Source organism: Bos mutus, chromosome 8 (assembly GCF_027580195.1).
Source record: "Bos mutus isolate GX-2022 chromosome 8, NWIPB_WYAK_1.1, whole genome shotgun sequence".
Lineage (NCBI taxonomy): Eukaryota > Metazoa > Chordata > Mammalia > Artiodactyla > Bovidae > Bos > Bos mutus.
Window position 1 is genome coordinate 23365661 of NC_091624.1, and position 24959 is coordinate 23390619.

Consider the following 24959-nt stretch of genomic DNA (forward strand, 5'->3'; position numbering starts at 1 on the left):
AGATCCCTGGGTTGGGAAGATCCCCTGGAGGAGGGCATGGCAACCCACGCCAGTATTCTTGCCTAGGAAATTTCATGGACAGAGGAGCCTGGTGGACTACAGTCCATGGGGTTGCAAAGAGTCGGACACAACTGAGCAACAAACATTGCTTCGATCATCATCTCCTCATTCTTCCTTTCTGGCACTTCAGTTATATAATAGATCAATTTATCACATCACATTTGTTTCTTAAATAACTTTTTGTATGTTATACTTTAAATTCTCTTTCATTATGGACATTTCTATCACTGATTTTCTTTTTGTGTTTCCAAATCTTTTCTTCTACTGAAACCAATCTAGGGTGAATCCACTCATTGATCTCCTAATTTCAATTACTGAGTTCTTCAGCCCTAGAATTTTCATTTGATTTCTTTATTATCACGTTTTCTTTGTTAACTCCCATTTTGTCTTTTAATTTGTTGAACATGTAATAGTTATTTTAAAAATTACTGTTTGAATATTCTCATATCTGGATCTGGGTCTACTATATGTATATATACATACATACATAGGCTACAGTCCATAGGATCACAAAGAGCTGGACACGACTGAAGTGACTTAACACACATGCATGCAGAGGGTACTATGCATAGTCTCTTAAGGGTCCTAACTGAAAACCTAGGAAGTTTATTAGGCCTCCTGCTCAGAGACAGACACAGGACTAAAATTCCTCAGCATTTTGAGACCACCAAAATTTCTGTCTAGTTTGTCAGATGTCTTAGTCAGCATGGGATGCCACAGCAAATACTGCAGACTTGGTGGCTTAAACAGCATTTATTTCTTATAGTTCTGGAGACCTGAAGTCTGAGATCAGGGTCTAATGAGAACCACTTCCTGCCTTGCAGGTGGCTACCTTCTCACTGTGTTCTCATAGCAGAGAGAATAACCAAGCTCTCGGAGATCTGTTTTTATGCGGATGCTGATTGATGGCCCTATCTTTATGACCTCATCTTAATCTAGTTACTTCTCAAAGGTCCCATTTCCCAATATTACCACATTGGGGACTAAGGCTTCAACATTATGACTTTAGGGGGGACACAATTCAGTCCATAGGACCAAACAAATTTTTAAAATCTGAAAATGTTTCAAATGAAAACTTGGGTCAGAATGTAGGCTCATGTTTCTGAATTTTCCTACTCTCCAGAAGATGGATCTCTCAGGTCCTGGGCATTTTGGAAACCCTGGGCCCCCATTTTTGCCTTCTCAAGTCCATGTTACTGCTGAATGCTCAGCCTTTCTGCTCCATATTTTTTTTTTTTTTTTTTTTGTGATTCTGGAAATTCCTGGAGGGGCAGAACTATGTAGATTGCTCAGCTCACGTCAATATGTTTCCCTTCTCTATGGAATCTTGGTCAAATTCTAATGACCAGATCACTAACATCTTCAGATGATGCATTGGTGTTTTATTCAGCTTTTCCAATAAGACATCAACTAAATTAGGCTGCTATAATTAGGCTGTTAGAGCTAGAATTTCATGTGCCCATGGACATTTCCCAGCACTACCTCCTCCCCCATGACTATTTTACCTCTATTCTTTTCATTTTGTCTATTCATATATTGAATTCACAAATCCTGCTAGAATACATCTTCCAATGTGAAGCTTTCCTAGGTGACAAAGGAATGCTGAGCGTTGAAGGTGATGCTGCCTAAACAAGACTTGCCCATCCTGTCCTGTGAGGTCCCAAGTGAGGACCAAGCTTGGGCTCTGCTTGGAACAGATATAGGGGTCCCCACATCAACAGCTACTTTCCTGGCTTTTGTTACATTTGCTTTGAAGATTTTGAGGCTAACCTTAAGCTCACCTCTCTGTTATAGAACTTTGGAAGCTAGAGTAAATCCACAGTAAGTCCTTTTTTTTCACATTCTGTTCTTTATATTCTAACATTCCTCCTGGCATGACAGTGAGCATTTTCTCTGCCAGGACTGACATTCACATGTTCATAGCCAGTCAATGCCTCCATCTCCAGACAAGGATCATACTTTGAACTTGGTGCTATTCAACACTTAAAGAAAAGCTAAGTGGAAAATGGGCATGTGGTTCAGTTTTTCTCCTAGATATCCAGCCATCTGTGCTTGGATTAAACCAGCTGTGACCCTGATTTCACTATAGTGGGAACCAGGGAGTCTTCAGTGAATTTTACTTTGGATTAATGCCATTAGCACTCGAGGGAGAAAGCAAAAGAAAGAGATAATTTTATTTGTGGATATATGTTTTACATTAAACAGTACTTTCTTTTGAAGACCATTGGATAAACTTATCTCTGGTCTCAGGATAACTAATGACTAGATTGCTCCTTAGAAACTGGTTCATTTTTATATTGTAATCTTTATTAATTATGTAAGTAATGATATTTTCTTTTTGGATTAGTCACTTGATAGCTTAGAGTCATACTTAGAACTTTCTCCTGAAAAGAGTGTGGGATTCCATTACATGCATTTGCTATACTCATTCCAAGTCATATTTCCCTACCCTTGGGGCTCTCTGCCCTCACTGACATCATTCTGGGTCAAATACATCTTTTCCCTTGCTTCAACTACTGTGGCTGCTGTTTTATTTGTCTTCCTTCTTCTAGTCTTACCTTTATTCCCCAGTGTATTACCTACATTAGCCAGAATAATCATCTGTATTAGTTATGTATTGCTACGTAACAAACTGGCCCCAAAATGAGTGGTTTAAAGCAACATATATTCGTTATCACACCATTTCTGTGGGTCAGAAATCTAGGCAAGGCTTAGCTGGGTGTCTCTGACTCAGGATCTCTCAATAGTTGCGATAAGTGTTGGCAGGGGCTTCATCACTTGAAAGCTCAACTGGAGAAAGGTGCACTTCCAAGCTCTCTCACATGACTGTTGGCAGGAGACATCAGTTCCTTCACGTGTGGGTATTTCCATAGGGCAGCTCACACCGTGGCAGCTGGCTTTCTTAGTGTGATGAGGGAGAGACTGAGGCATCAAGGATGAACTCCACAGTTACCTAAGCTTGGAAGTGTCAACCTATCCCTTTTATCGTATTTTTTTGTCATTAGATCAGATCAGATCAGATCAGTCACTCAGTCATGTCCGACTCTTTGCGACCCCATGAATCGCAGCATGCCAGGACTCCCTGTCCATCACCAACTCCCGGAGTTCACTCAGACTCATGTCCATCGAGTCAGTGATGCCATCCAGCCATCTCATCCTCTGTTGTCCTCTTCTCCTCTTGCCCCCAATCCCTCCCAGCATCAGAGTCTTTTCCAATGAGTCAACTCTTCACATGAGGTGGCCAAAGTACTGGAGTTTCAGCTTTAGCATCATTCCTTCTGAAGAAATCCCAGGGCTGATCTCCTTTAGAATGGACTGGTTGGATCTCCTTGCAGTCCAAGGGACTCTCAAGAGTCTTCTCCAACATCACAGTTCAAAAGCATCAATTCTTCGGCGCTCAGCCTTCTTCACAGTCCAACTCTCACATCCATACATGACCACAGGACAAACCATAGCCTTAACTAGACAAACCTTTGTTGGCAAAGTAATGTCTTTGCTTTTGAATATGCTATCTAGGTTGGTCGTAACTTTCCTTCCAAGGAGTAAGCGTCTTTTTATTTCATGGCTGCAGTCACCATCTGCAGTGATTTTGGAGCCCAGAAAAATAAAGTCTGACACTGTTTCCACTGTTTCCCCATCTATTTCCCATGAAGTGATGGGACTGGATGCCATGATCTTCATTTTCTGAATGCTGAGCTTTAAGCCAACTTTTTCACTCTCCTCTTTCACTTTCATCAAGAGGCTTTTAGTTCCTTTTCACTTTCTGCCATAAGAGTGGTGTCATCTGCATATCTGAGGTTATTGATATCTCTCCCGGCAATCTTGATTCCAGCTTGTGTTTCTTCCAGTCTGGCATTTCTCATGATGTATTCTGCATATAAGTTAAATAAGCAGGGTGACAATATACAGCCTTGACAAACTCCTTTCCCTATTTGGAACCAGTCTGTTGTTCCATGTCCAGTTCTAACTGTTGCTTCCTGAACTGCATACAAATTTCTCAAGAGGCAGATCAGGTGGTCTGGTATTCCCATCTGTTTCAGCATTTTCCACAGTTTATTGTGATTCACACAGTGGAAGGCTTTGGCATAGTCAATAAAGCAGAAATAGATGTTTTTCTGGAACTCTCTTGCTTTTTCCATGATCCAGTGGATGTTGGCAATTTGATCTCTGGTTCCTCTGCCTTTTCTAAAACCAGCTTGAACATCAGGAAGTTCACAGTTTACATATTGCTGAAGCCTGACTTGGAGAATTTTGAGTATTACTTTACTAGCGTGTGAGAAGAGTGCAATTGTGCGGTAGTTTGAGTATTCTTTGGCATTGTCATTAGAAGCAGTCACTAAATCCAGTCTATACCTGAGGGTAGAGGATCACACAGTATGAATACCATGATGCATGGTTCACTGGGGCCACCTTGGAGGCAGCTTACCACATGTCTTAGTACACAAAGCTGAGTGTACTTTGCTGAAAACCTTTTGGTAGCTCCTTGCTGCTGCTGCTGCTGCCGCTAAGTCGCTTCAGTCATGTCTGACTCTATGCGACCCCATAGACAGCAGCCCACCAGGCTCCCCTGTCCCTGGGATTTTCCAGGCAAGAATACTGGAGTGGGTTGCCATTTCCTTTTCCAATGCATGAAAGTGAAAAGTGAAAGTGAAGTGGCTCAGTCGTGTCTGACTCTTAGCAACCTCATGGACTGCAGCCTACCAGGCTCCTCCATCCATGGGATTTTCCAGGCAAGAGTACTGGAGTGGGGTGCCATTGCCTTCTCCGTAGTGTTCTTCAAATGAAGTCCAAACTCTTTGACGTGACTGACAGGTCTCTCCAGTCATGGTTTACCCACTGGTCTTATTTGGAGAAGCTCCATTCCTGACTCTTTGATTTTTTTTTTTTTTCATTAAAAAAAAAAAAGAAAAGAAAAGAAAATGGACTCCATTTAGTTTCATCTTTTCTCCGTCCCAGAGGACATTTTCAAAACCTAGAAAACTTATCCAAGAAGCGTGAAACAGAACGTTGCAAATGTCGCCAGAGTAATGTACAACCTAGAAATTGATTTCTGAGTAATTTACAATTGTCTATAACTGGACTGAAATGAGTAAAAACAGTGAAAATGGCTAGCACTTATGACGGTGGGTTGGGTTCTCCATGGAGAACTTTATGAGTACTACCTTACTTATTCCTAAATCATCCTGCTCCTCGTCCTTCCCAGTTCACAGAAGTGGGCTCACAAAAGCTGGCTTGGAGCCCCCTCCCCTAAGCACTATTGCTGTGGCTGGTGTGTGTGGACATGACCTTGGAGGTACTGCTGGGACTGGTAACTACTCTCTGGCTTTTGCAATGCTCAACACAGAGTTCCATAAGCAATTTGATCCTCGAGGATGGCTACTGTTGCCTACTTTAGGCTATACATAACATTTTAAGACAAAGAGTGGGAAAAAGGACATTTTGAAATATTTTAAATGTTTATTGGGATTTCATGAATTTGATAATAGAATAAGATTTTTGTTGTTGCTTATTTTACTTTTCCCCATAAGTAATCTTTTTGAAACAAGGGCATTTTTAAATATTAAAGTTCTTTTGAACATAAATTCTGGTGTAGGAGGATGTTTTTCAGAAAGTTTTCAAACTGATTCTTTTCTTTTCTACAAAAACATTAATATAACCAACAATAAGAAAGTTGTTGTGAACAAATCAGTGTTGGAATATTCTGCCATCGGTTGTCTGGGCAGGGTGACTTTAGCTTTCTCTTATCTGTTTCTTCTTTGTTCATTTTTTAGCAACCATGACTAAGTTTTGTGGATTATGTCAGGTCATTTCCAGCTGAAGGAGTGACACTGAGATGGAGTTGATTTGGAGTCAACTAAGGAGCCCTCATAGAGCTGGATAAAGTGAGGAGCTGCACCTAGAGGCCCCACAGAGGGAGGGGTGGCTATACTCAAGGGCTCCCAGGAAGGACATCACTCCTGGGTAGAAAGCTGGAGAAATGAATGTTCCCATCTCAAACCCCAGATTTCTATGATCCAGTAGGCTTTACTCCTTTCCCAGCTCTCATTCTAAACTTATTACTGCTAAAATAACTTCAGTGTCATATGGTAAGAAATCATGCTTCCTTTGCAAGTATTAGCCTGCACAGTTTTTAGAAAAGAATGTCTCTAAAAGATCTAGGTCTCTGATAGCAGCCACTCACGGGCCCAGTCATTCCAGAAGCAAGTTTTATCTTATGTGATTTGGAGCACTGGGGACTTACTGACATTTTCAGCTGCCTCTCAGCTTTTTGACACATGTTTCATATAAGTTTTAACTTTTTCACTTATTTCACCTTATCCCCCCATCCAAATGTTTAATAAGTGCTTTATTAATGGTGACTGATTTTTGCAAGTTAACAGTCACTTTGCAACCCTGAGCAGCAAATGGAAGAAAACAAAACCAAACTTGTCCTTCTCTAGAGAGCACAGGTTCAAACCAGCCTAGTCAGAATCTAAGTGATTGATCCATTTGCCAGTTAAAAGTCTGGCTTCCTCTCTCTTGAGGAAAGTGTTAGTTGCTCAGTTGTGTCCGACTCTTTGTGACCCCACAGACTATAGCCCACCAGGTTCCCCTGTCCATGGCATTCTCCAGGCAAGAATCGTGGATTGGGTAGCCATTCCTTTCTCCAGGGGATCTTCCTGACCCAGGGATTGAAACTGTGTCTCCTGTGCTGCAGACAGGTTCTTTACTGTCTGAGCCACCAGGGAAGCCCCTAGGGGAGTTTGATCTGCTGAACACATTTTTAAAGCGACTTTGAGAAACTTATCATATCAGGGACCAGACAGACTCCATTGCCTGGGACACATCAGACCACCTGACCCCTGTCCTGTGATGGCTCAGCACTGCTTGGAGTCTCTCTGTCAGGTCTCTGTGATGGCTGTACCCCAGGGCTGCTTGAGGATCAGACTCCCCTGAAACACTGTCCCTCCCTCCTGACTATCATGATCTCTTCTTTTCTTTCCTCATTTCTTAGTGACACTCTATGCAGAAAGGAATTAGCTAAAAATCTGTTTGAAAAATGTACTTTCTTGCACACCTTATTGCCCTTGGAAAACTAACCCTTCATGTCTACACATCCCAGTTTACAAGGTACAGTCACATGAGCCAAAACAGTGAAGTTAAGGCCAGTGCCCACTCTTAAGAGGAGATGGAGTTCACAGGTGCAAGGAGACTCAACTAGGGTTGTGTCTCCCATGTGTGGCAAAGCCATCGACTGAAATAAAAGCTCATTCCTCTGCACCAGTAGTTTCTGGGAAGCAGAACTCACTCTGTCCAGGGGTCCAGGGTTTGGTCATATCTGGCTGAGTTCTCACTGCCCTGGCTTTGTTGAGCCTCCTTCCATGAGGGCCAGGGGAAGGGGAGGGATGGAATTCGAGGACTGGGGCAGAACCAGGACACAAAACTATTAATGCAAACTTAGGTAAGAGTTTTCTTAGACTTGGAAAACAAATCACATTTCAAAAATTACACATTTTTGAAAGTTGACAAATAACCATATATGTTATAATATCATAAAAATAACAGATATTTTTATTATTTCACCTCTGAAATACTTCAGGAATTCCTTTTTTTCCCCCTTTGGTAGTAATTTGCATCTTTCATTTGGAAATACCTATTTCTGGAGGATAAAATTCACTGGAATCTCTAATTTGTGAGTTGCTATGTGAAGGTGGTGGGGCTTCCCCGGGGGCTTAGTGGTAAAGAATCTGCCTGCAGTGCAGGAGACATGAGTTCAATCCTGGTTGGGAAGAATCCCTGGAGGAGGGCATGGCCACCCACTGCAGTATTCTTGCCTGGAGAATCCCATGGACAGAGGAGCCTGACGGGCTACAGCTTAGAGGGTCACATAGAGTCTGACATGACCGAAGCAACTGAGCACACACACACACAGAAGTGGAGGAGGATAAAATATGACTTCATATATATAGATGGAGCTGTTATTTGTAGAGCTGCTACACTTTTTGCCCTAAGAAACAGGAGTTCTGATAAGTGCTATTGCACATTATTCTTATTTTAAAAACTCTACATTGCATCTATAATTAAGTATATTGGATTTTAAGCATTTCCCTGAGCAGAGAGCACTTCTTTTTGACAGGCATTACTGGAAAGGGCCTATGGTTTAAAGCATAATGGCTGGGAGAGTTCTCAGAGACTAGCTTCTGGCTCTGCGCCTCTCCATCCTTGCTTCTCATCTGCTGCCCACACTGCTGTAGGAAGTGCTCCCATCTGCTTGTCAAGACATTGGGGGATTGACATCTTGGGCAGGGGGACATTCCAGGAAGTCATTCCTGCACTGGAATGGTTACCAATAAGGTAGCCATATGTGGAGGTGACTAAAATCATGAAAATATGCCTCCAAAGCTGAAATTCGGCATTCTTCCAAATCATTTTCCCATTGGTTGGATCTCAAAGCGTTCCTATCCACATGATGCCCTCTAGCTGGAGGAACAGTGGGAGAGAGAAGCTTTGATGTTTTCAGATCTTATGGAAGCAGAACCTGGTGGACATGTTGGTCGTGCAAACAAGGCATAAATTGCCTTTGCTCTCAAATGGTCTTGTTTCCAAGGGGGCATCAGTGACCTACAGGGGCATGCTAAATGCAGGGAGGGTATTATAGGCTGAGTCATCCCCTACCATGTTGAAGCCCTAACCCCTAGCACCTCAGAATGTGACCGTTTTTGGAGATGAGACCTTTAAAGGGGTGACTAAGGTAAAATGGGGCTATTAGTGTGGACCCTAATCCAATGTGCAGTGCTCTTACAAGAAGAGGAGATGAGGACACAGACCCCCACGGAAGGAAGACCACGTGAGGACACAGGGAGAAGACAGCCATTTGCAAACCAAAGAGAGAGGCCCGAGAAGAAGCCAGCCCTGCTCACAATCGATCTTGGGCTTTCAGCCTCTAGAGCTGTCCGAGAACACATTTCTGTTGTTTATGCTGCCCAGTCATGGAGTCCCACATAGACTTATACAGTGATACAAATGGGACGTGACTGCAATGCTCCAGGTTGTAATGGAAATTTACCAAGTTGAGTTGTGGTTGAGTTTATTTAGTTTTTCAAAGTATTTATTGAGTGATCTACTATCTACACTGGCTCTACACTATGCCCCTACACTAAGTGCCAGCCTTAGAACATGACATAAAAGTCTTATGTCTTATGACATAAGATGGGAGTATAAGACAGAAAAATTCTTGCCTTAACTTTGAGTCTAGTGGGAGGACATAGGTATACAAAATCAACAGGATTTTAAATCAATTGTGTTTGTGACAATAAGAATACTCTAGATCGCCGGAATAGAAAGGGCCTGGCAGTGGAAGGCCTCTTTAAGTAGATGTCAGAAAAGAATTTTTTGAAGCCTTGACCTGTGAGAGGAGCCATGGACAGCATGAAGGAGGCGCCAACACACAGATCATTGAGAACATTATTCCAAGAAACATATGACACAAGAATATAGGGGCAGAGGAAAATTATAGAGGAAAGTAGAAGATGTTTCGGGCACCCTCTGAGGTTTGATAACCAGAACTGACATTGAGCCAATTGCCAAACTTATGAGTAGGACCATTCTAAGTCATGTAGGCCCAGGCATTCTGCCATCTGGCCTCTACTGTGTATGTGAGTGGAGCAGGGATCCATCACATCTGCCCTGACTAGAAAAAACTGCACAGCTGACTGCACAGAATTGTGAGAAATAATCAACATCTGTCATTTTAAGCTTAAGTTTTGGGGTGACTTGTTATGCAACAAGAGCTAGCTGATACAAACTCATAAAGATGTCATGAAGAGTGTCAAGGTGACTAAAATATTTAGAACAGTGTTGGGATATAGCCCATATATAGTAAATGTTAGTCATTATTGATATTAGGTTATGTGTTTGCTATTTTTGTTTTGTTTTTAACTGTGAGCTCTTTCTTGGCAGGGAGCAGTTTTTTCTCTGTGGGAGCTCCATGCGTCTGAGATTGTGGAGCTGTCCCTACAGAAGGCTTGATGCTTTTTACTTCCAAGTCACCATAGTGGTTTTATGTTAATTTCTAAGCTTATGATACCTGCACTGTGTGGCTCATGTAAATGTTTATATGGCACAGATTTCGTTTTTCAATCACTTAGTAATTTTCCCATCCATCCAGGGTTCTGGACATGTGGTAAGTTTCCTTGCTCCTTCCCTGGACCAGTGGTGGAGTTTTCTCTTCTGCTTTGTGAGAAAGATGATCAGCATTCCATGGGGTCTCACCCAGGCACCTCAGTTCCATCCCCAGCCTGTGTGAGTGTTAATTACATTCCCATGATGGTTAATCCCCACTTCTGCATTAGAGGCCTGAGGCCCATGTCCAGGACTGTCTTGGGCCACCTTGGACTACTTTCTGAGAATATTCCTCTTTATTATTTTGAGCTAGGCTATGCATTTTAAAAGGCAGGATGTTAGTCTATCATATCTATCTCCATGGGCTTTCCAGGTGGTGCTAGTGGTAAAGAACCTGAATGCCAAGGCAGGAGACATAAGAGTCACTGGTTTGATCCTTGGGTCAGAAAGATCTCCTGGAGGAGGGCATGGCAATCCACTCCAGTATTCTTGCCTGGAATCCCATGGACAGAGGAGCCTGGCGGGCTACAGTCCATGGAGTCACAAGAGTCAGACACGACTGAGTGACTGGGCACACAGCACATCTGTTCTCATAATGGTAGAAAATCCAAGTCTTCCCAGTATGCCACCTTTCTGGAAGTTACCAGCAATCTCTTTTTGGCAAATCTAGTGGGACATCCTTCTCTTTGGATAATGGGAAAAATAATTTCCAAAAATTGATTTTTGAGTTGAAAGCTCCTGTTACTCAGAGGTATCTTTTAAAAGGCTGACTCAGAGTTTTCTTGAAAACATTTCCCTGAGAAAGTTACTAGTTAGTAATTTAAAAAATTCTCTTCAATGTTTAAAAGAGGTAAACATTGTTTGTAATAGATTCTTTAATTCTGAAATGTTCATGTCAAAAAATTAGCTTCAAAAAAAAAAAAAAGTTAACCTCCTTCCTTAGTGATATCTCTCCCCACCCAGCCCACTTCTTTCAACAATGCTGGCAGTTATCTCTCACGATTTAAAGATATGCTTGTGGGACTATTTGGTGGTCTGGTGGTAAAGAATCCACTTTGCAGCACACCGGATGTGGGTTTGATCCCTGGCTAAGAAACTAAGATCTCATACGCCATGGAGAAACTAAGCCCGTGCACTGCGACTACTGAATCTGGCCCACTCTGGGATCTGTGTGTCACAACTGCTTAGCCTGAGCCACAACTAGGGAGTTTATGTGCCTCAAGAAAAGAACCTGAATGATGCAACGAAAATCCTATAAGCTGCAACTAAGACCGGACACAGCCAAATAAATAAATATTAAAGGAAAGATGTTGTTGTTGTCTTGATGTCTTCTCTGTTGTCTTTTTCAGTTTCAGATGTTGCTTGTTAACTATTCATTATGAATTATGGGCATTTCCTCCCTCTGACCCCCATGTATTATCACTACTTGCTCTACCACCTACCTCTTCCTATACCTCCTGCCAAATATGATAGCTATATTATATATATTTTTTATTTTATTGATTGCCTTAACTAACATACTTAAATATTTATTTTCCATTTTAGCAACTTTACAGGACATCTTGACCCCACCTAATATGAGATAAAGACTTCTTCTCTCCATGGTCCACTTAGTTTTTGTCAGGTACATTTTTATATTTAGTAAATCAAAATTGGCAACATGTATATTGTTTTGCCCAAATTTCTATGTTGTGGTTGATCGTAGGTTGGCACTAAAATTTGGGGGAAAAATCGCCTTGGCATCATAAGTTTTATGTCTTTTTTGTTTACTATTTAGGTCAAGATCACATATTTTTCTCTATCGGATTCTGTGTACTGTTAGAAGAATATTCTTGCTCAAAAATCAAATACATTTTCTTTTATTATTTCTCATCAACTGCTTTCTCTTTGGTACATGACTATCTTTAGAACTCCTGCTCGTCCTCTGGAGTTTTTATTGACTTTTCTTCCTTTCTAAAAAAGCAATGTATTTAATTTGTTTATTTCTCATATATTTACCTGACACTTATTTTGTTAGGCAACTTTCTGAGAATAAAGATGGAGATAAAACAGGCCCAAATCTTTGCCTTTTCATTTATTCTGTCAGTGGTAAAGGTAACTAATAAACAGAGAGGTAAGTAAGTGACAGATAAGGAGGTAAGCATCGTGAAGAAATATACGGCAGGCAGCATCAAGGCAGTGCCATGAGGGATTGAAGCGTCTGCAATTTTCAAGATGATGATCAGCGAGTTTCCTTCTGGGATGATGTTCTGCGTCTCGTTCTTGTAGTTAGAGATTCACTTCTCTTCAGTCTTGTTCTGATTTCCGTGGGGTCAGGAGCATGTGCTGAGTCCACTGCCCGGCCTTAGAAGCCCTTGTCCTGGTCCACTAAAGGTCAGCTGGCCCCTCCCAGGTTGTCCCAGAGCCCTCTGGCCAGCTCCAGTTGCAGAACAAGTTATTTGGCTCTGGCCTGGCACTTTTGAGGGCTGGACAGAAACCAAGTCTCCCCATCCTTTGAGTAACACTGTCCCATTTGTCCAAGGCCTTTCAGCCTGGCTTTGACATCTACATCCACCTCAGTGGGGTGAGGACTGTGGAGCAGCTGTTCATGCTAAGCATCAGTTGGGTAAAGGGACACTTTTGCTAAAATAGGTTCAGCCATGGTGAAACTGGTAGTTTTCTGAGATATGATAGGTGAGGGTAGCAATTTTGGTATGGTATCAAATTCATATAAAACTGTGTTCATTTTTCCTCTTTCATGAGCATAAACACCATTTTAGTGCCAGAAAACATTTAACGTGCCAGCCTCAAGGATGTTGTAGATGAATGGGTTCACAGTGCTTCAAGGTTTCCTTCAGACAATACTGCTTTCTTTTAGAAAAACATGACAAGATGGGTTAATTATGGTGATTTTTATTATTTTACTCAGAGCTTTTCATACTCTCCATTCTACATAATAAAGGTGGCTAATTTTAAAATCAGAACAGGACTGGGGGCAGGCCATAGCTCAGCAGTTCCTTCAACTGCATTGTGATTTCATTACACTCTTGGGGGTGATTCAAGAGCCACAGGTGCTCCCCTGTCCTTTATTGGGGCTTCCCTGATAGCTCAGCAGTAAAGAAACCACCTGCCAAAGCAGGAGATGTGATTTTGATCCCTGTGTTGAGAAGATTTCCCTGGAGAAAGAAATGGTAACCCACTCTAGTATTCTTGCTTGGGAAATCCCATGGACAGAGGATCCTGGCAGGCTACAGTCCATGGGATTGCAAAGAGTAGGACATGGCTTAGCGACTATACAGCAACAACATTTAAGCAAGAAGGACATTCAGTTCAGTTCAGTTCAGCTGCTCAATCGTGTCCAACTCTTTGCGACCCCATGGACTGCAGTACCCCAGGCTTCCCTGTCCATCACCAACTCCCAGAGCTTACTCAAACTTATGTCCATTGAGTCGGTGATGCCATCCAACCATCTCATCCTCTGTCATCCTCTTCTCTTCCCACCTTCAATCATTCCCAGCATCAGGGTCTTTTCAAATGAGTCAGTTCTTCGCATCAGGTGGCCAAAGCATTGGAGTTTCAGCATCAGTCCTTCCAATGAATATTCATAGTTGATTTCCTTTACGATGGACTGGTTGGATCTCCTTGCAGTACAAGGGACTCTCAAGAGTCTTCTCTTGTGCACACCAGGACCCAGGAGCAGTGACCCCACAAGAGATTGACCCAGACTTGCCTGTGAGTGTCCAGGAGTCTCTGGTAGAGGCGTAAGTCAGTAGTGGCCTGCTAACGCATTGGGAGCACTGCGTGCAGCAGTGCATGCATGGGATCTTTTGAAGGAGGATGGCATTATTTTCATTACCTCCACCATAGTTAGGCCTCAGGTCAAATAGCAGGGGGAACACAGCCCCCATCAACAGAAAATTGGATTAAAGATTTACTGAGCATGGCCCCGCCCATCAGAACAAGACCCAGTTTCCCCCTCGGTCAGTCTCTCCCATGGAAGCTTTCATAAGCCTCTTATCCTCTATCAGAGAGCAGACAGACTAAAAACCTCAATCACAGAAGACTAACCAATCTGATCACATGGACCACAGCCTTGTCTAACTCAATGAAATTATGAGCCATGACGTGTAGGGCCACCCAAGACGGACAGATCATGGTGGAGAGTTCTGACAAAACATGGTCCACTGGAGAAGGGAATGGCAAACCACTTCAGTATTCTTGCCTTGAAAACCCCATGAACAGTATGAAAAGAAGGACATGGAGACATGCATATGTCTATGCTACCTATGAAACTCCATCTAATAGAGTTTGAATCTATGTTTAATTCAATAAAGTAACATACTATTCTGTGATATCCCAGAAAGTAGAGAAAGTAAAGAAAAATAATTCAATTAGTAGGGAATATTTTATATAAAGTGTCTGAACAAAGTGCCCTTTAGTTTATTTGAGTTTTAGATAATTACAGAAGCAACAGTAATATTGTCTTTTTAAAAGGAATGGTGAATAGAAATGTGAGCCTCTACAAACCCCTTCTTCAAAAGCCAGGGCACTGTGGCTAGTGCAGGCACTGCTTGCCCAGCAATTAAAGCATCATTGGTCTGGGCCAAACTCTGGAGTTACATGTGTTCAGAAGATTACTGTTCCCTCCCTTAAAATGTTTTACTTGTTTTTTTCAGAAGTGCCACACAGAGACAGCGAGGCCCCTCTCTTCTTGGTTTTTCAAATTGACATGTGTCTTAGGGAGGAGGCAGCGCTCCAGACTCTGTGTCACTGTTGGTATTTAAGGCTGCAGACCTTAGATGGTGACAACAGATTACATGGCCAGCCTGGTCTCTCGTGGGTGTGGACAGTGTGCTCGCTTGCCCGGAATGACTCACTGTGGGTTTTACTGCCTCCGGGGTGGGAAGCCACTCAGGGCTTTGCTGGAGGCTCTCGAATGAGGAGGGATGAGATGAATCAGAGGCTGAGTTCCCCCACATCCTCCTTGAGCATCACAGAGCATTCCTCCAGCCAGTGCCCTAGATGGAGACGGGTTCTGCTCTGTGGCTCCTTCCCAGCTGTGAAGTGCTTCTGACCAAACCATCCATCCTAGTGTGACATACATGCTCCAGCCTGGCATTCTGAGGGGAGGCGTTCTAAAGCAGAGGCAGAGAATAAAGGACTTGCCCCCAATCATGCAGGTGTGATCAGAACCCAAGGTGCTCGGCTCCCACTCTGAGCCCTCCCCTCTGCGCCCATGCTCTAAGCCACAGAGGGAAGCAGGGGCTGAGGGAGCAGGGTGACCGTAAAATGCGAGGAATGTCAGGGCAGAGTCTTAAAATCTTGTTGCAAAACCCTAATTATAATGTTTTGTACATTCTGTTTTCTATTCGAATGAGAAACTGCACAAGCAAATATTGCTTCTGAGACCCTAAAATGATAGCGGCAAGTTGTGCAGTTCTTGGGTAAATGGCGTGGGGATCCCTGACTGCCATCTGCAACCTCAGGGACAGTTTGGGGTCACCTTTGCAAAGCAGTATGAGTTTATAGTATGAGCGGTCTCTCTGCATTCTAAGTACCTGGGTGAAGGGAGGAAGGCACAGAGAAGGGAAAGTCTTTCTCTAAACAGGCGACCAGGGTGAGCATCACCTGTCACTAAGGTGGAAACTCCCTGAATACAGCAATGAGGGTTATCATGCCAACTGCACAACACATGCTCAACAGACATTTTTGTTTGAATGTCCATTGTTTTTCAAGATACCAATAGAGGTTTCAGAGGACAAACGTGTCTGGGTGCTCAATTAGCTTGGGGAATCCTAGAACAAACAGTAAGCAGGGTTTTTGGTTCCAGTCCTCTTAGAGTCTGTAATATGCTATTGTGTGTTACAAAGCTGCAGGCAGAGCACGCCTGTGTATCTCTGACCACACGTGCTTGTGAGGAGAGGACAGATAACTTTTTAGTAATGGCAAGAGGTGGAGTTTTAGAGTTAGAAGATGTAGACTGGAACTTGTCCCTTACTGACCACTGTGATATTGGAAAGTCATTCGCGTGTACTCATTTGCTCATCTGAGTAAGGGAATGGTTGTGGCAATGATTTGTAACTTTAACTTAGCGTCTGGTGAGATGCCTAGAACAAAGCAGGTGTTTCATAAATGGTAAGTCTTGAAAATGTAATTGGGAAGCTGGGTCCCAGAGACTCGCAAAAGGTCCAGGGTCACCCGGCTTTGTCCTTGGTTTTCTTGTCTCCCCCAACATTCCTTATACTGCACTATGCTGACAGACAATAGATATTATACGTGAACATATTTCTCTCATATGCAAAACAAATCAAATAGAAGTTGCCAGATGTTTCTCTTTCACAGAAGAGTGAAGTTAATGGATGTACATCAGGGCTCAAACCTAAGATTTAAGGAGGGGTTGCTGAATGTGAGCAGCCATAAAAACTGTCTAGTTTGGTATTTCAGCATTCCAGGGCTGCCCAAACCACCGTTTGGTCACATCTGGTCTCCATCAGTCCTGAAGTGTTACATAAATACACGCCCAGTTTAGAGGGTGAGGAGGCCCTACGGAGACAGCCCAGGCTTTGTTCTGCGTCAGTTCTGCAGGGGGGCCAGGAGGCTGCATCACGGCCCTGGTCAATGCCCTCGCAAGGGACAGGGTTCTCTGTAGCCCAGGGCAGCAGGGGGCAGGGACGACACACAACTGTATCTACCCATTCCAGCTGCCCAGCCTCATGTCAGACACACCTGGAAGTTCAGCCTTCCGTTCGAAGGCTCTGGAAACAGACAGCTGCTGGAACTCAGCTCTGAACTTAGAGAAGAACAAAATGCTTCAGCGATCTTGTGAGCTCCATCCATCCATTGAGCCATCCGTTCATTCACACATCCATCTACTCATCCATGAGTCCATTCAAACATTCATCCACCCATTCATCCATCCATGCCCAACCCATCTATTTATTCAATGCATACGAATGCTTTACATGTATAAAGTAACTATTCTAGGCACAGGAAGTCCAACAGCAAACAAGTTGGACATGGGGCTGACCTTTGTGCCCAATTCTGGAGTGAAGAGCCGCATTAAGTCATTGCACAATTATTTATTGGCCAGGGTGATAAATTCCCAGAAGGAGAATTACAGATGTAATGTGAGACCCTTCCTAACTGGGAGGCCGGAAACGGCTTGCATGAGCACAGAGGACTGGCAGCTTTGAAGCCCAGGCTGCAGACCCTGGATCCACCCTGGCCATAGGCTTTTTGTGAAGTTGTTCTGCTTTCTCTCAGTTCTGCTAGGTTGACTGTAAGTTTTTTTCCCCAAGAGACTCCAAAACAAGGCTATTCCTTCTCTAAGCAAAACTGTTAAAATGATCCTAGTATCAATTTCCCCAAGCAATGTAACTAAAGGGTAGAATTTCATAAAAGCAGAGTCCCTGATTGGAGAAGAAAATGGCAACCACTCCAGCATTCTTGCCTGGGAAATCCCATGGACAGAGGAGCCTTGTGGACCACAGCCCATAGGGTTGCAAAGAGTCGGACACAATTTAGCAACTAAGCAACAGCAACAGCAAAGTCCCTTATACCACAGTGAAGGAAGGAGGGGAAAGTAGGGATTCTTGTAAATAACTGTCCTGGTCAGGAGTCCTCTGTCCCCACTGCCTGAGGTTCTGTTGAAGGATCACAGCTTCGGGGCTGTGTGTTTTCCTTTTTTATAAAGGATGAAACCTCGTGCCAAAATCCAAAACAAAATCTTCTCTACTTCCCCATTCACTGACCCAAACAGAAAGGACCTGGTCAGTCAGGAAGTATTTAAAACTTCTCTGTTAGTGAAGTAAGTCAGAAAAAGAAAAACAAATACTGTATATTAATGCATATATATGGAATCTGGAAAGATGGCACCGGCGATCCTACCTGCAGGGCAGCAAAGGAGACACAAGCATAAAAGACTTTTGGACTCAATGGGAGGAGAGGGTGGGATGATATGAGAGAATAGCATCTACATTATCATATGTAAAATAGATGACTAGTGCAAGTCTGATGCATGAAGCAAGGTGCCCAAAGCCAGCGCTCTGTGACCACCTGGAGGGATGGGGTGGGAGGAGGAGGTGGGAGAGGGGTTCAGAATGGGGGGGTGTACATGTATACCTATGGCCGATTCATGTTGATGAATGGCAAAACCCATCACTGCCGGGAGCCAGCATGAGGAACTCCTCCCGTGGCAAAGGTCGTGAGGAAGGAGGCTCGGCATATGCGAAGGCGGGATCAAGCCTCAGGAGTCCCCCTGGAAATTCTTGAGCATCTACCCCCAAAACCAGAGTCTGCCTCCTTTCTGCTTTGTGCTGTCACCTACACCTCTGACTTTACGGGGGGCTGTCCCCCACCACCTCTCTCTGAAAAAAGAGTTGAGTTAACTTACAGCTCCAGTTAATAAAGTTCCTGGGTGTGACAAGAGTGTTTCAACATACAAACTCCTTTGGAAGTCCTCTAGCCTGCCTGAATAGGTTTTTCCGGCCACATGTGATTGTTCAGAGCCTCCCAACTGTGAGAGGCATGAGATGTTCTAAACTGTCTAAATACAGATTCCTTTGAGCAGTTAAAAGATTGATTAGAAATTGTATTGGTGAAGGGTTTTTCACTTCTTGGGCCAATGTTTGCTGCTAAGTTTCCATATCCCTTACCTACTGTGTCTCTGGCAGTGTATTGATTAATATAATTTTTGTATAGGAATGTAAGTAGTATCTTTAATGTTTGTAACCTTGGACCCTGTTTGTAACCTTGGACCCTTGAGTTAATTCTTTGTCTTGTTATAGCCCACCACACCTTTGCCCTGTAGGAATGCAACTTTATCTAATGCTTTTGGAGGGTGGCGCCTGACTAATCACCTTTAGAGAAAAATAAGTTTTCTGAAGAAAGGGTCTTAAAATGTTAACAGGCCTCCAGGCCAGAAGATGATGGAAATCACCTAAACTTTTGCATATAAGTTTGCAGGAAGAAAGCCTGGCTTACTGCATAACTCTACCCCTTCCCCCATTATCCTCTATGCATAACTTAAGGTATAAAAACTACTTTGGAAAATAAAGTGCGGGCCTTGTTCACCGAAACTTGGTCTCACCATGTCGTTCTTTCTCTTACCTTCTGGCTGAATTATTCAGCCTCTTTTCTACACTGGATTTCCTCACTGAGCTATCCTTATTCTATTACTCTTTATATCCTTAATTAACATTTAATTAAGCAATAGTTTCCTGATCTCCGACACCGTCCCCACTTCAAATTCCCTGGATCCACCGGGGCTGGACCCCGGCACATCACAATATTGTAATTATCCTCCAGTTAAAACAAATAAATAAATTAAAAAAAAACTCCTTTGTTTTATGCCCTGCTCCTTGCCAGCAGAGGGGGATGAGGGTACGGTGGGAGGCAGAACTATTTCTCACACACACACACCCGAGATCATGGTCCCGCTGCCCATGTCCAGTGGCCTGATTATCTCCAGGCAGGGTTCAGCCCTCTTCTCAGATGATCAACAGTAATTATACACTGGAGGTAATTACACTGGCCTTCTCTTGGCTCTCTGTAGCTTTGCTGGGGTCTTCAAGAAAGAGAGCCTCTGGTTTTGTGCTACCGTGTAATTTCTTTGTAGGGACAGGGTGTTTTGGCTACTCCCAAACTGGCTACCTGTGCCCCAGTGTCTCATTTCCTGCTGCGCTGAGTAGCAATTACAGAGCCAGAGGGCGGCTTCTAGTGGGTTTATTCATCTTCGGGGCATGCATTTTGTGAGACAGAAGAGAGTTCTTCTGTCTTCTGAAAGCAACTCCAGCATTAAATACATCAGACTCCTCCCATGAATATCTGCCTGGGAAGAAGGGAACCGTGGTGTTTGATGGGCTTTAAAGCATTGGACAGGGGTGTGCACAGGCACAGATGTGAAGGAGCAAGGAGAGGTGGTGGGAAAATGGGAGTTTGTCTGCAGGTGAGATGTGCTCAGGGCCTCACTCCCTGCAGACAGAGCCAGGGACAAACTGTGTCCCTAACTTTTCAAAGTTTAAATCATGCAAGGATTTTCATCCAAGTGTCATGACAAAACACTGGTGTGCATGAAGGTATTTGCAGGGCAAAGAGCTTCATCTTATGTGCTCTTCCAGGTAGAGATGGATGGATCCTGAGGTCTTTGCGAGATACCACATAAGAGGAGAGAAGCGAGATGTTCTTGAGAATAGGAACTGAAAGGGACCTTTAACACCCATCCCTCAGTTTAGGGGGAGGAAGCTGGATGGTCTCATGTGAGAAAACCCCACTGCTATGCCTCACCCCGCCCAGTAACCCTTTAGCTTGGGCTGCAGAGCTGATTCCACAGCTCAGCCCTGTGCTTCTCTGAGACCGTGAAACAAGGATCTGTCACTCAGTGTTTGAAATCTGAGAGCTGGAAAGGAGGCTGTGCTTTCTCCTCTGGAGGGGTGATGCACGTAGGGAGGTCACCAAGATGCTCTCACTGGGCCCCGCCTGTGGGATGTGAGCTCGGCTGCGTTGCTCTATTGCATGGGGGTGACCAGGGTGGGAAGCAGTTTGCCTGTGATTGTCAGGACTGGTGCCTGTCTCCTCTGAAGAGGCTTGTGTGGAAAATGAGTGATCAGAAACAAAGCGAGACTCAGGCAGGCCATGCTCCCAGGGGAGGGGTCACCTAGACCCTCTTTCCCAGCTCTGTCTTCTCCTCAACCAAACCTGCACCCTTGGTGAAAGCTATCTTTCAACCCATAAGCTCTCTCACCAGCTCTCATGGTCCTTCCTCCTCACCCTTCTTATGCCTTTCTCTTTCTGTGTCTCCATTTTCTGAAACTCTCAAAATTCTCTACATTTCAGCCTCAGTATTTCCTTCATTAACTTGGGCCCCTCTCTTTGTTAAAATGACCACTTATTTCTCTAACTGACAAAGGAAGAAACAACAGAAAAAGGTGGTGCTTAAACCCAGACAGTGTTGGGTTTCCCAGTGGTAAAAGAATTCGCCTGCCAATGCAGGAGATGTGGAGACGTGGGTTCAATCCCTGGGTGAGGAAGATCCCCTGAAGGAGGAGATGGCAACTCACTCTAGTATTCTTGCCTGGGAAATCTCATGGACAGAGGAGCCAGCGGATTACAGTCCATGGGGTGGCAGAGAGTCAGAAACAAATGTGCACACACTGTCAACTTTACAGTTTGTTTTTCAAGACAATAGTTCAGTTTGCTTTTCACATTTAATATCTTCATTTTGACCAACATTGACCCCTGGACATTTTGACCAACTCTGACTCATAGATCAAGTCCTAGTTTTACTGAACCTCTGTTTCCCTGTTGCTTCCCTTAACAAATCTGTGGGGATTTCTCAGAGGGTAGAACTCAGATCTGAGTGTTTAGTTGTCTTTACCAGAAAACAGACCTGATTATACCAAAAACACATCTGCATCAAAGTTCTCCCATCTCCTGAGCCTCTAGGACAGCTCAGGGAGTGGTGGGAAAGAGAGAAAAAGAAAAACAAACCTGGGCTTGATCCAGAGACTCAGTCAGGGAACCATGATGATGACAAAGGATGGGACAAGTGGGTCTTAACAAGTAACCTTGTAGAGGAAGGGCTTCCCTCATAGCTCAGTTTGTAAAAAATCCACCTGCAATGCCGGAGACCCCAGTTTGATTCCTGGGTCGGGAAGATCCACTGGATAAGGGATAGGCTACCCATTCCTGTATTCTTGGGCTTCTCTTATAGCTTGGCTGGTAAAGAATCTGCCTGCAATGCGGGAGACCTGGGTTTGATCCCTAGGTTGGGGAGATCCCCTGGAGAAGGGAAAGGCTACTCATTCCAGTATTCTGGCTTGGAGAATTCCATGGACTATAGAGTCCATGGGGTTCCAAAGAGTTGAACACGACTGAGTGACTTTCGCTTTTACTTTGTAGAGAAAGTCAGGCTTTATGTACCTCACTCCAAACAAGTTTTACAATAGTAACACTTTAACCACCAATGAGCAGGCTAGGGCGGTGAAACACAACTTTCAAGTTTCATTGATTAGCAACATGTTTTTCCGCAGTTTTATTGAGCATGCAAGACTGTATAAACCTAATACTGTATACTATATACGCCTAGTGACTCGACCTGCATATATTGTGAAATGATTTCTCCATAAGTTTAGTGACGACAGATTGACAATAGTTTTAAAAAGAAAGTTCAAGCAACACAACTGCTGTTTGTTTTCATCTTTAGTTCCTAAGAGAAGACAGTTTAACATACAGGAGTATAAGAAGCACAGAACTTCAGAATGATGAGCAGCATTTATGTATTTATTTTTACAGTTGGCTGTGCCAGATTTTAGTCGCAGCTGTAGCATGTGGAATCTAGTTCCCCGACCAGGGGTCACGTCTGGGCCCCCTGCATTGGGAGCATGAAGTCTTAACCGCTAGAGCATCAGGAGGTCCCAGAACAGTCTTTTCTTTTTCCTTTAGGATTTTTGTTTTACTTTATTTGTAATTGGAGGATAATTGCTTTACAATGTTGTGTTGGTTTCTACCACACAGCAATGTGAATCGGCCATAAGTACACGTATACCCCCCTCTCTTGAACCTCATTTCCACCCCTCCATCCCACCCCTCTAGGTTGTCACAGAGCACCAGGGTTGAGTTCCCAGTGTTATACTGCAACTTTCCACTAGCCAACTATTTTACATATGGTAATGTATATGTTCCTGAACCTTTTCTTAATAGGTAAATTTGTCTTTTTGAAAAACTAACATATTGTCCATATTTTGCTGGCTTTATGATGGGTCCCCTGACTATTTTGGAGTACTGATGGGGATGTATTAAGGGTGGGCTGGTAAATTGCTTGGTGGGATTAGGCGACCATTGGATGTTTAACCGAAGGTGCCACCTCTCATTACTCATGTCTAACTTCCTACCTAACAGTCACAGGATGAAAAATGCAGAAAATAGTTACTGTCCATAGTCTAGAGCATCTGAAATAAAAAACAGTAGAAGTTATTTTCTTTCCATTAATCTATTTCTGTCTCCATTTGGAAATTTAAAAATTTAATGTGCTTACCTACATCCACAAGAAAAGGTCAAGATCATATTGATTTCAGTAGATTACACTCAAATTGACAGATGCTCTTTGTTGAGTTTAACTTCTGCCAACCCTTCTGAAATGGTACAGGGGGACCATGGGAGCCTGAACATGCTCAGGAGACAGAGAGATACAGAGGTGGGACCTCTCGGGGTCCTTGCCCACTCACCAATGTCCTCCATATCAGCGGCTGTCACTGGCAACTGTATTCTGCTTCCCAGTAGATTTCACCAGGAGAATCCAGCCTGAGATCAAAATTGGGCCTGAGAATTCCAGAATTCAGAAGAGAGGAGTTCTACATCCAAACACGGAAGGAAGAGCTCCAGGCCAAACTTTCAGACAATTTTAACGGTCCTTTCCTTTGGTTCAGACATTCCTCAGAAATTCCCTCTCTCCAATGACCCATACTGACAAGTGTGAAACGTACTGTAAGTGTGATTATTCCTCTTTGTGTGTGTGTGTACACATGAAAGCTTCCCAGGTGGCATTCCTGGTAAAGAACTTGCCCGCCAATGCAGGAGATGAAAAAGTCGTGGGTTCCAGCCCTGGGTTGGGAAGATCACCTGGAAGAGGGCATAGCAACCCACTCCAGCACTCTTGCTTGGAGAATCCCATGGACAGAGGAGCCTGGCAGGCTACAGTCAACAGGGTTGCAGAGTCAGACACAACTAAAGGGACAGCATGCACGCACACACATGCACACACATGCGTGTGTATCTGGTCAAGCCAGTACACTCATTAGGTGCTGAGTGTGTGATGATGGTGGAGATAGAGGTCCAGACTCTGAGGGCTCAGAGTGGACACTGTCAGCATAAATGGCCTGATTTAAGTATGACATAGGGAAAACAGGTGAGTGGCTGAAGACAGCATTCGGAGAGCATGTCCTCAGTGATCCTTTCTTAGAGATGAGCTGAGTGAGCCAGGAGGTGGCACCAGGGAGGGTGGGGCTCTGGATGAATGCCCATGTGCACAAGAGCACAGAGGCTGGGAGCTGCTCACCATTGCCAGGAGCAGGGTGCCCCATGGCTTGTACTCCATTAAGTGGAGACAACGCTGGGAGGGAAAGGGTCAGGAGAACTGCTCAGCCCTAGACACTGCAGGCTGCACTGAATTGGAAAGGGGGGTTCACTGGGTCCCCAGGGGTATCCTATCATCTCCTGCTGGAGCTCCCACTCCCATCCTATGATCTAAAGAAAAGAAGAGTTGACAGCCAGCAAAAAGAACACCCCCAAATCCAAAAGGCATTTGGTCATGGATGGACATTGAAACCTCTTAGTCCAGCTTGCAAAGCCCTCCTGTCCTGAGCCTGGTTACCCCCAACCCTTGTATGCTATGGCTGGTGTGGACCAGCTGCCCCTGAGCCTCTCATTCACCATCATACCACCCATCTGCATGGCCGACCCCAAGGATGTCTTTCCCTGGGAACAATGCCACAAGGCAGGCTTGGGTGGGTAGGATGAGGATGAGGCAGACACCCAAGGGCCCTAGATCACTCCTGTACATTCTCCTATTGTCCCTTCCCCCTTCTGGTTGGTGTTAGGTTCTGTGGTGACACCATCCCCCAACCCTCTTCCTTCCTCTCTATACCCAACTCCAACTCACGCTTAGGTCTGAGGTCCAAGGTCACCTCTCGAGGAAGTATCTTCCTGGATCCCGAGGTACAGATACACACAGTACTTTGTGCCTTGCACACATCCCAACTTAAATTATAGTTCTAAAACTACAATTAGTGATTCACTGGTGAGGTCTAAGTTCTAAGAAGAGT